We start from the raw sequence: 17,716 nt of genomic DNA, 5'->3' as shown, positions 1-17,716 counted from the left end.
TATTATTTTTCCAAATATGTAAAATAAGCTTTTGGAGTTGTATGGCAAGTACCCGAACCTGTCAAGCAATTCCATCAAAACTTCACAAATATATTTGATCTATAATCGGACACACAACTGCCAAGTTTCATGAATCTGACTTTATTATTTTTCCAAATATTAAGATTAAGCTTTTAGACTTGCATGGGAGCTACTCGAACCTGTCAAGCAATCGCACCAAAACTTTAGAAATATGTCTGGCCTATAATTGGACACACGACTGCCAAGTCTCATGAATTTGACTTTATTATTTTTCCAAATATTTAAAATAAGCTTTTAGACTTGTATGGGAGCTACTCGAACCTGTCGAGCAATTCCACCAAAACTTCAGAAATATATTTGAGCCATAATTGGACACATGATTGCCAAGTTTCATGAATCTGACTTTATTATTTTTCTAAATATTTAAAATTTGCTTCTGGAGTTGTATGTCAGGTACCCGAACCTGTCAAGCGATTCCTCTAAAACTTCAGAAATATATTTAACCTATAATTGGACACATGACTGCCAAGTTTCATGGATCTGACTTTATTATTTTGCCGAATATAAAAAATTTGCTGTTGGAGTTGTATGGCAGCCACCCGAACCGGTGCAGCTACCCCATTATAATTTTTAGAGCATGTGTAGAATATAATTGGACACATGTATACAAAATTTTATATTTATAGCTTTATTAGTTTTTGAAATATTTAAAATAAACTCTTTGAGTTGTATGGCAGCTACCCGAACCCGTTGTCCGAATTAGTCCAATAACAATAGGGCTCGTCCTTGGTACAAAAGAAAAAACTTGTGAAAGTTTGGTGTCGATTGCATTATGCGTTTTTGAGTTATCGTGCGATCGGACGGACGGACGGACGGACGGACGGACGGACGGACGGACGGACGGACGGACGGACGGACAGACGGACATGTCTAAATCGACTCAGAATTTTACGCTGAGCAAGAATATATATATATGTCCATACCGCAGATGACTCCTTCAAGTAGTTACAAACTCCATACCAAAGTTAATATACCCTTCACGAAGTGCAGGGTATAAAAATAGATTTAAATTAATTTTCTATGTTCTGTACGAAATTGGAAATTAATTTTTTCTTAAATTTTTTGCCCTACTTTTTGGTTTTCTCATTTGGATTTAAAGGCAAACTAATATTAAAGCTCTAACATACAAATAATAGAGAAATATAAATGGAATATATAGAAAGTAGGTTAGAAAATTAAACGGGTCGTGTAAGAATTCAATTGCATATATACCGCAAATATTAAATCAAAAATTTGAATCAAACCAATGGTTTGTGAACTAGCATTTTATATTGAACAAACGAAAACCCTTCAAATAAATTCGGATTAAATCAATTGCTTGTAAAGCAGGAGTTTTCTCTTAAACAAGTGCAAGTGTATGTATTTTTTGAAAAAATATAATCTACTACTTTTACTCTACTACCAAAATATTTCAAGTAATTGCATAGATTTAGGATGAGCATAAAGAAATTAATAAGGAAAAATTTCGTGCAAAGTCGTGAAAAGTACAACATTTTTTTTGCATATAAATGAAAACTAATAAATTCCACAAGGATTTTATGGAACTTACTACTGTAAAAAAAGATCATTCTTACCTAATCCATACTTATTTGTTGAAAAACACTGAAAGCAGAACGTCATAAATGTTGATGCGATATTGCAAGCATTATGTCAATTAAAAATTTTTTCGAATCGTATCTGGTACTGGAAGAAAAAAAAATTAAGTATGACATTAATAATTTACAAATACACAGAGTTGATGATAATATATTCACCATCTTTATAATCATCACCATAAATTTATAATCATCAACCATCACAAAAATTTATTTAACCAATAATCAAAAAAGTAGTTCTTTCAGCTTTAAATTTAAGTTGGCAAGCCTGTTAAAAACACTTGAATAAAAATAATAAGAAATTTTTATAAGAATGTCAGAATATTAAAGGAAAAAATTAAAACAATTCAAATCTATTACCTTCTATTACTACTGTAGTTAATAAAACGTACCTGTGAACAGAACAGTGTTCATTTACTATAGCTTTTCGCAGAAACAACTTGCTTGTTAATAAAATTTCAGCATTAAAATTTGAATTTCAATTCTAGAATAAACTGGAAAACACAATTTTTTCTATATTTTTTAGTTAATTTTTTTTTAAATCACTGAAATGCCACCCACCCCATTTCATTAAAGGACACACCATTTTTACCGACCATTGCATACAATAAAATCGGTTATATGATCGAACCACATTTCGGATTTCAAATTTTTGGCAAGAAATGTGTTTATTCATGCTAAAGAATCGCGTAAATAAACTATTTTTAAAGAGTTGTTTATTCTATGCAGATCAGTATCTCAAGTTGAATTGATTATCAAAACTTACTGGTGAAATTTTCAGGGAATTCTTGTATTCTTGTATACATTTTTCTAGTTATGTTAACTAAAAGTTTAATAGCGTCATTAAAATTTGGAAGAAGTGTTATAGATGTTTTTAATAATCTTGTTAAGCAACACTTTCACTAAATCGGACAATACATCTTGCAATCGGTTATGTGTAAACCACGAGAAAGATAACTCTCATAATATTTATTACATATTTGCGAAATTAAAAAGATGTGGTCATTGTTTTAATATTAATGAGTGTCTTTGTATTTCACCAGCTTTGTTCAACTCACATTTTTACTCCGTTCACTTAATTATATTGCGGTCTATATAGTACAAAGGTACACCAAGATTTTAGAATTTAGAATTATTTTTTAAAAATGTTATCCTTTTGTTATTATTTTTATTAATTTTTTTTTTGTATAAAATTTTTACGGTTAAATGAAGTTGACAAATAAAATTTTTGTTAATGGTGTTTTAAAAATTATTTAAAAATTATTTTTTTTAGTTATATGCAATGTTATTGCAAATATTTTTATTTATTTAATAAAACATACACACATTTTATATTTACATATCTACATTTCGTATATATATATATAAATTTTTTCATATTATCCTAGGTTTTAATTTGCTTGACTAAATATTGTTTATTGTTTAGAAAATTTTCACATGATTTTATATTATGCATACGATTGCATAACCGAAGGCGATTTTTTGGAAAAGATTTATGTGCAATGTTTTTGAGAATTTTCTAAATAAATAAGTAATCTATGTATATATGGATTTGTTTGTATGTATATATATGTACATTTAATCGAATTTGTACTTCAATGCAGATGAAATAAAATCAGTTTTTATTTATGATATTTTGTAATTTTTATTTTTTTCCGTGTATATATATGTAATTTTTAACATTATTAAATACCAAATAGTAAATTTTATAGCTGCTTCGATTTTGTTATTTTTCGATTTTTGTTTTTGTTTTTTTTTTTTACCTTTTCTGCCACATTAACAATATTTTGCAAATGCATTGCATATAGAAAAAATAAAATTATAAAATCTATGTATGTATGTGTAATTTAGTAAAGATTAAATTAATTTTTTTTTTTAGGATCAGTACAGAAAATCTTATTCATAAATTCTATATTATTGAAAATTTTAACAAAATTTATGAAATGTTTAATGAATCCTTATGGAATTGTAAGTTAAAATATTAATTTATTAATTTATAGTGCTATTTTATTAAATAGCACACGGCTATACGCAGTTTATTAATAGGAAAATTCAGTAATTCCTCACAAAATTTAAGAAACTTCAAATTAATCAACTTACAATTTGATTACAATCAATCTAGTGGAATTCGCGGATATTAATAATATTTCAGTATTCAAAATAAAAACTATATGAAAAGTTTTACACAAACCCCACAATCAATTTGTATTTAAAGCTTCCAAAGTTTCTCAATATTACCAAAGGACTGCTCTTTCTCTATGTAAACATTGATATTCTCATTTTTCATCTTTTCTATTTTAAAATATTCAGTCTTGATTCGTTACAAATTTCAATTCTAAATCAACTCAGTTTAATTTTTTATTTTACAATATGAAGATACTGACATCGATACTGACACTCTTTTATTGTAATCCTTTATATTGAATGTGTAATTGGTAATGTTCTTGAATAAATATACGAATAAATGCCTGGAAACTGAATCGACCAATGATACAGTGGTTGTGTCTCTTCAGTTGAAGAGTCCCGGAATCAATGAATCCTGGTCAGATATTGAAAATATGTTGCGTAAAATTGGCAACTTAATATTTAACACGAATATATAATTAATATTGAATAATAAAAAAAAATTATTATAGAAATATTGACCCGATACAAAATACAAAATAACAGATTCCAAATACGTTCTGTACGTTTCTTTAAATCTAAAAATGCCAAAAATTCCATTTCTTAAATTAAAATACATGAAAAGCCTCAAAATAATTATGATTTTTGATTTTGTGTCCTATACCCACACTTTTTTGCATGTACACAAGAGCAATTAAAATACTATATTTTTGTTTTATTGAGAGTACAACAAACCAGATTATCATGATGAATTGGTTAACCAATATTTTTTAGTGTTGATATTTCATTATGTGTTGTAATTGTAAGTATATATACGTTTTATATGTACATATTTGCTCAATAATAGATTATAATCAATACAATCGCATTTAATGGTAAATAAACTAAGCTCATTGATTTATATACATACATGTGAAACTACCAGAGAAAAAAACTGAAAGAGAATTACGTTTGCATTATTGCATGCAAATCAAGAATAAAAATACGCATTAGAATTTTTTCATTGCGCTATGCAGCTATATGAGTACTATACAATCGATATTAAAAAAATAGTACTGCAATAACGTTTAACAAACGTAAAATAAAAAAAAAACTCTTCTAATTTATAAAGCAAAATTGTATATTTTTGCGAAATTCGAAAATTTGAATGGTTCACTTTGCCTTTTACATTTTTTTAAATACATTATAGGAGATTAGATAATAACATAGAGGCTAATGGGCGGGGATCCAATAAAAAGTGTTCGAATATAACGGTTGTCAAATCATGCTTTATGATATAATAGAGTCATTTGAGAAAAAAAAACTTATCACTTTTACGTTTTACTATTTCAAGAACGAAATGCATTTTCCAAACCTTACTTACGCAGAAAGTTGACCAATTTATTTCTTCCGACATAACTAAATAATTAAATGCCACTTTAATTAAATTAATTCTTCAAATTAACCGTATCATTTCATACTGGCGTTTCGTTAATATTCGATGCGATTTTTCTTTAATGCGGTAAATCTTCACATGAGTCTTAACATATTTGCTGCACTATTCTTCCTAAAAGTCTTATTATTTATTACTCGAGTTATTTCCTCTAATCTGATTATTAACGCCATATACTGGACACGCTATTTTCTAAAAGATTTCTAAAATTTTCAACCCTTTGTTTAGACGGTATTATTTTATTTTCCATTAAACTTAAATAATACCAAGTATACTACAATAATCCTTTCCTCATTCTCCAATATAATATTTCAGTAAGTGAAGTGAATAATTAAAGTGATCAGTAATCTATGATTAATAGACTAGATAGTTTCTTAAAATAAATTACTCCTAAATATATGCAAAATTATATAATTAAAAAAAAATTTATTCTAGGGAACCGTGTTTTATTACTAGCTATTTATAGCTAAATCATTCTATAAATGCAAATTCTAAACGTAAATTGTAAAGGAAAATACACTTTAATTATAAATTTGCTCATCTACATTCTTATTTTATGTAAAATAGTTCAAAAAATTAATGTTATTAAATCAAATGTTACACTAGAATTTCTTAAACTTGGGAGATTTGTAGATTCCAAGAGAACCGAATTGCTCAAGAGGACATATCCTCAGATCCATTGTAGTCTCTCCAAACTCCCGCCTATAATATCCTTATTCGAATGCTCAGGAAATTTGCTATGCGGGACAGCTAGTACCGACGTCCGACGTGTCTGTAATGCTTCTATAATTAATTTTATTATTATTTTTTTTTATATATTATAAAACTTAAGTAGATTCTTTTAACATTAAAGTAAAATTATTATTTAAAATTAAATTTAATTAAAAATATTATTAGAGAACAAAATATTAAAAAATTTTAATTTAAACTGAAAATTCTTCAAACACATACACACAATCCTAATTCAATAATTCTTCAAATTTTCTTTAATAATCTTATAGCATATTTTGTATAGCCCGACGTTAAACTTAATAATTCAACTAAAAAACTAATTATTTATTTAATATTATTGATTGAGCCCTATATAATAAAATATAATCTTGAAAAAAATTCAATTGAATTCATAAGAAAGGCTACAAAATTTCAAGACATTTTCATCTCTTCTATCAAAAGAACCCTTTTTATTCTCTTACTTAGTTTTTCTTCTCTTTTATGAAAAGGATCTTGCGCTATACATGTTCTATGGTGTATGCTATAAAGTCTCCAATTTGTAAAAATTAACTACGTCCATATATTGTTTTTTTTTTATTCTTTAACAATAAAAAGAGGGTCTACACAAAAAAAGAAATTAAATAAAATTACGAAAAATAAAAAAATTCAAATTAAAGGATTCACCCGTTTCATTTACAATATAATTTTTTTTTTTAATGCTTAAGGTGTTTGATTGCTAAAAACAGAAACGAAAAAAAAAATTAAATAGAAAAATTGTAAAAGAAAGGTTTTTTTTTCTTCAAAATTAAGGATATTATCAATTTTTATTCAATTTTATTTTTGAAACTATAAAAAATAGAGTTGACCGTGTCAACTCGGTGATACCCGTACGAATTTGTTATGCTCAGTGTGAGTAAATATGCCATTGCTGACTATGGAACAAACAGAAGTTGTCGTATTGCCATATTAATTTATGCAAAATTTTAGTACTGTGTACTTTTGTTTACAAAATTTTACTCCTTTTCAATATTTTCCAAGATGTGTCCAAACTACTATTGAAATTGTATGGCCGCTACCACAAGGAGTCAAGAACTTTCAATGATTTTTATCACACATAGCAACCCTAATAATACACTTATTTTCTCGAAATTTTCAATATTGTAACTCCAATAGTTTTTGAGATAAACTTTACAAGTTGTATGGCAGCTACCAGAAGGAGCCAAGCAATTTCAACGACTTTAATCAAAGATATTGGTTCTACTAAGATTGGTCCTAATTGTGCGAAATTTTAACGCCAAAACTTTTATAGTTTCTAAGATATAGTCAAATAAATGTTGCAGTTGTAAGTATGGCAGCTACCCGAGCCAGTACTCCGATCATATCCAATTTAAATAGGATTCAGGCATTCACTACAATAAATTTTTTGTGAAAATTCGGTAAACTTAGCTCAATTAGTTATTGAGGTATCGTCCGGAATGGCAGACAGGCAGATGGACAGACATAGCTAAATCGACTCAGAATTCGACGCTAATCAAAAACATATACTTGAGTCTATATCTCAGACCATTATTTCTTGGCGTTACAAATGATAAGGCAAATTTATTATACCCCTCCAACATATGGGTATAAAAATGGTAAGGTAAATACCAAAAAATTGAAAATGAAATGTATACATACCTAATATACCCATATATCCTTTACTAATAATAATCATAAGAAATTAAAAGAACAATAATATAAAAAAAAAAAAAAAAAATAAAGTAGAAAAGGGTTCCCTCTTTTTTCATTTCGTTCTTTTACTTTGATCTATTTCATAAAGAAAATTAGTTTAAATTTTTTGGTCATCTAAATCTATTTATCCTTCTTTTTTTTTAATTTTCTTTTATTCTACAATTTCTTCGATATTTTCATTCATTCGTATACATCATCTTTTCTATGTTCAATATTGTGTTTGAAAAGAAGACTGAAATAAAGGATTCAAAATATTTGATTTTAAATTCAATTTGTACAAAACAGAAAAAAAAGGATTGCATTTGCAATCATCTTGGGTCAATATTATATTCCATATACACACTTACATACCCAAATAGAATGTAAATAGAAAATGCCTTGTCAAATATTTATGTATATCCATGTTATCATCATTTTCTCCTTTCTCGTATAAATAAAATATAAAAATTAAAAACTAAAGAAAAAAAAATTCTTTGTAACACGTTCTGTTAGAAAACGAAAATATTATCGAATTTTTTAAAATTTTCTATAAATTTGAATTTAAAAAAAAAAAAAAAAATGAGAGAATTGTAAAACGAAAGGGCATGTAAAAATTTTTTAATTAATTTCTTTTTTCCTAATTAAATTTAAAAAAGCAACTGTTTCCTCTTATCAATATTGCTCTGGTTCATTGATAATTAAGTTTTTTTAAAGAAATATTTGTAACAAAAACTTTTACAATTTCTTAAATTGCTAAAGTATAGAAGAACTTTCGCATTCAAATACATACAATGGGCTTTTCCAAAAATATCTCATGAAGATGACGTGACTTCTGTCATCGTATGATTTCTGTTTTAAAAACTCTGCCCTGAAAATCGAAATAGACAAACTAAATGAGATTTAAGTGAAAATAGTGAATCCGATTCGGATATGAAACTAAGACTATGAAGACAAATTCCATCAAATGGAAAAAAAGTCACAAATCTTTATGAATGAAAATTTAACGAAGAAATAAAGGGAATAGTTGTGATGTACAATAAACCCTTATCGTAAAATATTTCACTAGGTTAGGAATAAACATACAACTACCACTTATGTTCAAAATTTGTTTGTTCCATTAAACGATCAGAATGACATCGGGGAGAATAATTTTACGGGGTGTTTGTAAAATTTTAAATGCTACTACATCAACAGTATTGCTAGTATTTTTTAAAATCAAGTGATTAGCATTAGGGCAATTACACAAAAAAACAATTATTGCATACTTTTAGAGTACGAAGAAATATCAAAAAAATAATAATCGGATCCGACTCTCAAATATGTTAGTCATAGTAAAAAAATTTTTTGATGTCAAGAGACAAATATTATTGCTTCTTTTTTTTGGTCTTAAAAGGAAAGATCCAGAATTTGCAATTCAAATAATTTTAAGAGACAGGAAAAAGACATAACTGTAGAAGATTGAATTAGTGTTCATTTTATGAGTCGCTTTGTTATTGTAACGTTTGCTTATTCTCATTCGCATTGTATAGTAGAAATGAAATTTTTAAGAAGAAGAAATTCGCCTTCAATATATTTTGACATAAAATCTCCCGCAAAGACTTCAATATTAATTGCAATTTTTTCATTTTTGCAACTCTATAGAAGTTTTGTGAACAAAAGCACAGGCAAATAGACCTCTTAATTAATACCATCGCCTAAATTAGAGTACATTTTTCCAGAAACTCTGTTATATAGGGTACAGGTCCTTGTATAAGACCAAAACTTGTAAAATTAACAAGAATTTCAATATTTTCTTATAAACCTGATTCAAGTAGGTTATTAGAATAAAAAAATTATATCCCATATATCCAATAATTCAATATATTTAAAAGAAATTCGAAGAAATCCCAAATAGATAAATTTTCTATTTTAAATCTATTTTTTGTTTTTACGTAATGTGCTAAAATGTTAACAAAAAATTATTTAAAAATTTAATATTCTTTACCATATAATTTTATAATTACAATTTTTTTTAAATCTAATTAACATTAAAACAACAATAACCATTGATTTTTAAAAATTTATACTATAAGAGGATATTTTAACCTACATACAGTTTTATTAAATAGAATACACAAAATTTTAATAAATTAATTATAATTTTGTTAATGAACTCATATTAAGTTTTCATCACCATTCCAGTAAATTAACTCATTATATATAAATAATATGGGAATAATATGGGAATTCATTATTACAATGAATAAAGGGAGACTTCAAATTACATGCCATTATTTTAAAAAAGAAAAACGAAAGCACTCTCTATGCTATTGCTATATATACCACAATAGTATCACCATATATCGGTATATGTTATTCTCTAAACTCTTTTTTTAGCACACCTTTATTTTCCTAACAATTTAAACTAAATTACAATTTTTATAGCAATTAATTAAAAAAACCCCTTCAAACTCTATATTGATTTCATATACCCATTTACATATACACATTATATACTATGTTATATAATATGACCGTATACTATACATATAATAATGAATAATTTTATGCAATGACATAAATAGTATAAAAGCATTTAATATATCATTTTTCATAATACCGCGCCTTATATAGTCTTTTTGTTTTTAATTTTTTTTTTTTTATAAAACATGTTAATAATTTTTATTTAATCACTCTATTATAATAATTCCCATTATAATATTCAAAAAATACAAAAAAAACAATAACAGAATTATAAAAGGGTACACAACTGTTATACAATGTTATTATAGGAATATTATGTACGTATACATATTTCGGATATACTATTATAATTTAGGTACTAATTTTATAGTCCCTTAATCTTTGATATTATAATTTTATATTACATTATGTTCTTATATTTATATATGTATATAAACATGGTATAAAACAAATAAAATATTGTATAACGCACAAATTTTAAATACATTTACAATATTATTAGAATGCATTGTGTTATACACAATATTCCTAAAATTTTCAAAAAAGATCTAGAATATATAAATGTTATAACAATTTTATATTGTTAATAAATATTTTTTAAAATAATATTTAAATAAAAGATATACAAAACAATATATTGGAATATAATATGTATAACAATTTCCAAAAACCAATAAATTTTCGTATAATTTTCATCACACCCAAAAGATAGAAAAATTTGCACATTTTCATTATAAAATTTTTGATTATCCTTCAAATAAATCAGAATTTTACTCTTGTATATTTGTTTTTTTGTAAAATATTTCTTATCCTTTTATATTATTATATGTATATAATTTTGTATTCATAGGTAAATAATATGTATATATTTAAGTAAATAAGTGTAAAAGAGAAGAACATCTCAAACATATACTTGGTTTATGCAAACGCAAAAAATAAATATTAATATAAACATGACGTGTATACTAATATACTAACATAATATACTAATTTGTAAAACTAAATTTATTATATAAAATATAATGTACTTATACATATTTAAATTTTATATTTTACCCATGACCATTTTATTGTTAGAACAAAAGTTTTTAGAATTTACATTAACCGCTGCTAATTAATTCAAATTTATACTAAAATTCATACATGTATGTTATATATATATATATATGTAATATATGTAATAAACGCAATATATACTGTTGAGTATATTGTAATATAACAGAATATGTTATAATATATTAAAAAATGATTAAGGTTTTATAATATCCCAAAGGATGTTTTTAGATTATGTACATATATATACTACAAGTTATATTTGAAATTAGATGAAATTATTAAATATTACAGTGATGATATATATAAAAGAAATGTATTATATATTGGAAGAAAATTCAGTACCGTTTTGTAAATATAATAGTCAATATCAAAATTTTTAATACTTAACATGTTACAAATCGTGAAATCTTTGAAAATTTTTTGAAAAATTTCAAAACCTAGTATGTAAATGGGAATATGTATATTTGTAGAAGTGTATTACAGTATAGCGTATTGTAGAAAAGCTTTAAGATTTAATTTATTTTGAGTTGTTGTGTAAGCAACCGACGGGGGAAAAGAGTATTTTAATCCCGCTAATTAAGAAAATCAGATTTTATAAGACAAATTTCATGTCGCATTGGACATTGGACAAGCTAGAGATTGTACGACATAAAATAATTGAGACAAAATATCTATTATTTATCTTACTCTTTCCAAAAAAAAATACTAATTTAAGTTTCAATTTATTATATTTAATATAGTTGCAGTAGACTCGTCTCCTACCTACTAAACTCAATGATATAAGAAACTGGTTCATGGTTATCAACAATATCATGGAACAGCCCTATGATCCTCCCAGGAGCGATGTAAGATAAAAAAAATTTAATTTAGTATTCAATTCAGTTGTAATAAATTTATTTTTATTATAAAATTAATTATTCGAATAAATTATTTATTAAAATTTTCTGTGAATTTGTATTGACACGTTTTTATTACCTGCATCTTCGTGAAGTGTATATTCACTTTCGTATGAATTGTTTGTAACCACTTGAATCCGTCGTCTCCAGTATAAACATGTATATACATTCTTGCACAGCATAAAATTCTGCGTTGATTTAGACATTTCTGTCCCTCCGTCCGCCCGATTTAACAATAACTCAAAAGTGAATAATGCAATCGACACCAAATTTTCACAAATTGTTTCTTTTCTGCCTATAGGACGACTGCTATTGTAATTGGATCAATTCGGAAAACGGGGTCGGGTAGGGACCACACAACTCCAACAGGTTATTTTAAATATTTCAAAAACTAATAGAAATACTAACATTAAATTTTAAAAAAGTTGTCTCCAATTATATTTTACATATGATCTAAAAAATTTAATGGAATAGCTGCACTGGTTTGGGTGGCTGCCATACATAATAAACCTAGATTTATGAAACTTGGCATTTGTGTGTCCAATTATCGGTCAGGCATATCCATGAAGTTTCTATGAAGTGGTTTGACAGTTTCGGGTAATTGGTATACAACAATGAAAGCTAAATTTTAGATTTTTCAAAAATTAATTTTTAAACTTAGATTGTAAAAATGCAGAATTATTTTCTTAAAACGCCTCTGCAAATCGTGCAAAAATATCTTATTTTTATTGTATTGTAAATAATTTCTTCACCCGAAAATCTAAAAATTAAATCAAATTATAATTATGAGGAAATAAGAAAATTTTATACCACTAATTTCTTTTGTTTTTTTTCAAAAATCTACAAAGGCATTTTGTAAATATTTCAAATATTATTCCATAAAATTAATAACATAAGACTATGTATGGACACAATGTATATTTAATATAAGAATATTTTATTATGAAAACAAAAAAAACCTTTTAAGACCAACACTGAACACGCATATACCCAATACAAAAGGATCATAACACAAAACCTATATATTACGCTTTGATGTTTAAACCGCATATTTACTTAATATATTCCATTAACTTTAGCATTTTAAATTATCCCAAATTGTAATAATTATATATAATTATATACGATCTATACTTTTATATATAATATAATAATATAAAATTGAATGAAATATGAGAAATCTACTTCAATATTTTCATCTATTGTTATATAATTTTAAATGAAATATAAATCTAATATTTTAATAATTTCTGAATAAATCTTTATTAAAATTCCATTTATATTAATTCCTTATACATATATATAACAAAAAATATTATAATAAACGCACAACATACACAAAAGCCTATTATATATTTGTATACTTATTATACTATTTCCTTATATAAGAAATTTCAATATATTTTATATGTTTACATAATAACAATGTAGTTCATATAATTTAAAAGACAAAAAAAAACATATTTTTAAGGTAACCACATAGGAATAAGTAAATCTCAATTACGCATAGTTACACCTTCTTATATAGGATAAATTGACAATTCTATTTAGATAATTGAATTATGGGTTTTAAAAAGCAAAGAGCCGTAAAAAATTATTCAAAAAATTTTTCGATTAATAATATTATCATTATTAATCCGATTCTGAATCTTTAAAATTGAAATATGTAATAAGGTATATATACAGTATATAATCGTATACTATACCTATGAGCTGAAAGTTATTTTAATGCCATATGAATCAAAATTTCTACAAATTTTGCAATTGCCAATAAAGAGTAACCCAATACTAGCGGATTGAAAATAAAAATCATTATAAAATGTAAAAAAAATTGCATACCTTGAGGGTCTATTTTATTAAAAATTACATTGATTTCATTAATTTTCATCAATTTGCATAATATAAAAATGTCGTTCAAAAATATATCAATTTTATAAAAGAAGCTAATCTTAATATTAAAAATGCAGTAGTAGTTGTAGAGTAGGAGTTAGAAGAGTTGTCAAAATTTGATGACATATTTCTTATCAGACTAATTTAGTAATACGAGTATAGTTTATATATATGTATAGTAAAAACATATAAACTGTACATAAATTGAGTAATTTCTTTTGATTATTATAATGTTATAGTACATTCTATTGGTGTTCGGAAAAAATTAAATTTACTGCAGGGTTAAATGTCATAAATTTCACCTCATTTGTGTAATTTTCAAGGCAGTTTAAATGTACATTCTACATATATTCCGCTAAAATGTATTAAATTTCAATATTTCGTTCAATTTTTTCCAATAAATATCCGAATTCAAATATTTTGTACCGAATGTATCGAATGTAACGAAATATCGTAAATTTTGTAATAACAATATTAAGTTTGATGTCTATTATAAATCAAAATTTTTCTCCCAACATCAATAGTTTCTTTAAAAACAATATTAAGTATTAAGACTTCATTTTTTAAGAGCCTGATCGCAAGTAAGAAATTAATTTGACGTATGTACTTTATAATTTTGATAGCAAATCTACATTTCATTAATAATTTTTGTTTCACATAATACAAACATTAAAATAAAAGAAAAAAAAATGTTCAATTGAAAATTGAAAAGCACCATAGATAAACTTTGCGTTTGATTTAATTGGTTAATTAATAACAAATGTTAACTGCAAGATCCTTGCTGAACAGAACACATTTTAAATAATAATTTTTGTTTTTAATTTTATAATAAAAGAAATCATTAAAATTTTCATTTTGTTCAATTATGCTATTATTTTTGAAATATGATAATACAAACGATTTATATTTAATTTGGATTAATTTAATTTAATTATAAATATTAAAAATAATAAATCGCTTTCAATTTATTACAAAATATATAATTTTCGAATAGGCAAAATAAAAATAGAAAAATAAATACACCAATTTAAAATATGATAAGATACGCGAATTTTACGAAATAATTTGGGAATGTATAGGTACCTTAAATACTGTTATACGGAGATGTAGATACCGACATTACAGTAGAAATTCAATCAATTCACAATAGTTTTAGTTAAACCAATTTCCAAAAATTAATGTAAATTCTACCAAGAGTCGTTTAAATTATAAAAATAATAACAAAATCCTTGATTAATATTGAGGATTGTTTATAAGTTTTCAATGCCTCAAATACTTAAATTTCGAGTTCACTACCAAACATAACGAGAATAGGTATTATACCCGAATTTTAATAAATTATCATAAAAGTTTTTATGTACTTAAAAATTTATAATTATTTTGAATACATTTTTGTGAAGACCTCGTTTTTATAACAAACCGAATTCATTACTATAACTATACTTGAAAAAATTTTCACAAATTTGAATAATTATGAAAAATGCATAAATAGTTCTCTTTACTTTCATTTCTTTAAACAAAAATCACTACAAATGCAAAAACAATAAACGAATTTTCTAAATGCATTAAAAATTCATATATACCTAATTCATTTATGTATGAAAAAATTTCTAATATAGACAATACGCCTAGATTATATTTCTAATATTTGTTCACAATTTACAACATCACAATACCCAATTATATTTAACATTTTCGTGGTGGAAAATTTTGATTTCTAATATTTACTATTTCAATAACAGTAAGAAAAATATAAATATGTGTGTGTTTGTCACTATATTCATTAGTATAAAATTTTGCGATTTTATGAATGAAAACTTAAATTAGCTTAATTCACGTACATTACAAAAAAAAAAATATTATCAGTTCCATTTAAGCAATTTCTATGCTAACAAAAATATTGGTACTAAAAATGAAGCTCTACATATTTGACATACATTCATTTGAAATCTAAAATTATGCCCAAAAATGTTGATATAATTAAGATGCTATTTCTATAGAGATAAAATCGAGTTGTTACGTGTGTATCGAAATATAATGAATGTGCTTTTTTGTATAAGTTTTGAATTAAGGATACCTTATTAAGTTTTGGTGTAAATGTTATATGTGTTCAGTGAATACTAGCCGCATTTCAAAAAATTTTTACATAAAAACAATAATTACCATCTACAAAAAGTAAACCTAATAAAATTTTGTGAAATTATTGAAATTTTACTCTTAATTTACAATATTTTACCATACATAAAAAATATGAATATATTTTTGAATTTTAGGAACTTGAATGAAATGAAACCATAAAAAAAATCTTAAACTCTTATATTATTTACTTGAATGCGTTTTCTTAAAAATTTACTATGTTATTTATTGAATTTATAAATCAAAATTTCAAATTTAATTAGTACAAGTAACTCATATGGCTTCAATATGCATATGAAGCTGCAATGCATATAAAAAGGTGTTCCGAAATTCACGCAAGAAGTAATTTTTATATAGAAAACACAGGTTTTAAAATTAAAAATTGTAAATTTTTTATTGATTTATATTTAAATAGTAGTGATAAGGTTATGTATTGTACAGCATATGGGGTAAATGGTCTCCACGACTTTGCTGGAACGTATGCACTCTTTCGTTGAAATTTTCCATGATCGTTTTGCATACATGTGACTGAATTTCGTTGATACAGCGCTAAATTTCCTCTTTCAAGAAGTGAATGGTCGTCGGCTTCTTGGCATCGCATGATCTAGGCGGCCAGTTCTGATCACCAAAACGGGAAATTACACAACTAGAAAATGACTCATACAGTAATTGAATTGTTTCTCGGGCTGTATTGCATTTGCCACCGTCTCGTTGAAACTATGTACCGTTCACATTCATATCTTGCAATTTTGGCACAAAAAACTGCATTATCATATCGCAATAGCTGGCACCATATTTATCTTTATTGTATGACCAGCTGCATTTTCGAAAAAGAATGCCGCTTGTTAGATACATGAAGGAAAAACTAAACTTTTGCAGGAAAAGTATGAAAAATTTTTAAATTAACAAAAACAAAAATATTTTCGTCTGTAAATAGTTTTAACTTTTAAAGTATTTTGAAGACTTTTTATGCCTAAGCTGATTTTTTTCTTATTTTTTCACCCATTTCCATAAAACCTTATTGCGGAAACTTTTCTTATAACAAAAACTATTTTTGATGCTTTAATACTTTATTCAATATTTTGAAAATATTTTTACAAATTTTAGATATTAAATAATATTAACCCAAATTGGTTTACTTTTTTTTTTATTTCACTTTTATATTTTATATAAACTTTAAATTTTTCTTTAAGTTTTACACTTTATTTTCAAATTTCTCTGCAAATCAGTGTTTTTCAAAAATTACTATAAAAAATTAATAATTACAAAAATTAAAGTTAAGGCTAGAGAACTTTTTATGTGAAGGCAACATGGATTGGTAATTGCATTCAGCGTTTCCACTTGAATACAATTGTATCCATTTGTCCGTTTTCATGGTGAATCATCTTTAACGTAAATACAAAACCTAAATTTTATGACTTTAAATTTTACATTTACAATGTGAAAGAAGTTGTATGAGATTTATTATAGAATTTACTATAAATAATAAAACTCATATTATTGAATAAAATAAATTAATATTAATTATGAGTCAATTTGTACAAAATAAGATGACTTAGTAAAATAATTCTACTTTAAGAGGCTGAATACATTTTGGAAAATTTTTTTCTGGAAATGGGATA

Source organism: Condylostylus longicornis, unplaced genomic scaffold (assembly GCF_029603195.1).
Source record: "Condylostylus longicornis isolate FDR11 unplaced genomic scaffold, ASM2960319v2 ptg000080l, whole genome shotgun sequence".
NCBI classification, from domain to species: Eukaryota; Metazoa; Arthropoda; class Insecta; order Diptera; family Dolichopodidae; genus Condylostylus; species Condylostylus longicornis.
Note: the sequence above shows the minus strand (reverse complement) of the source record.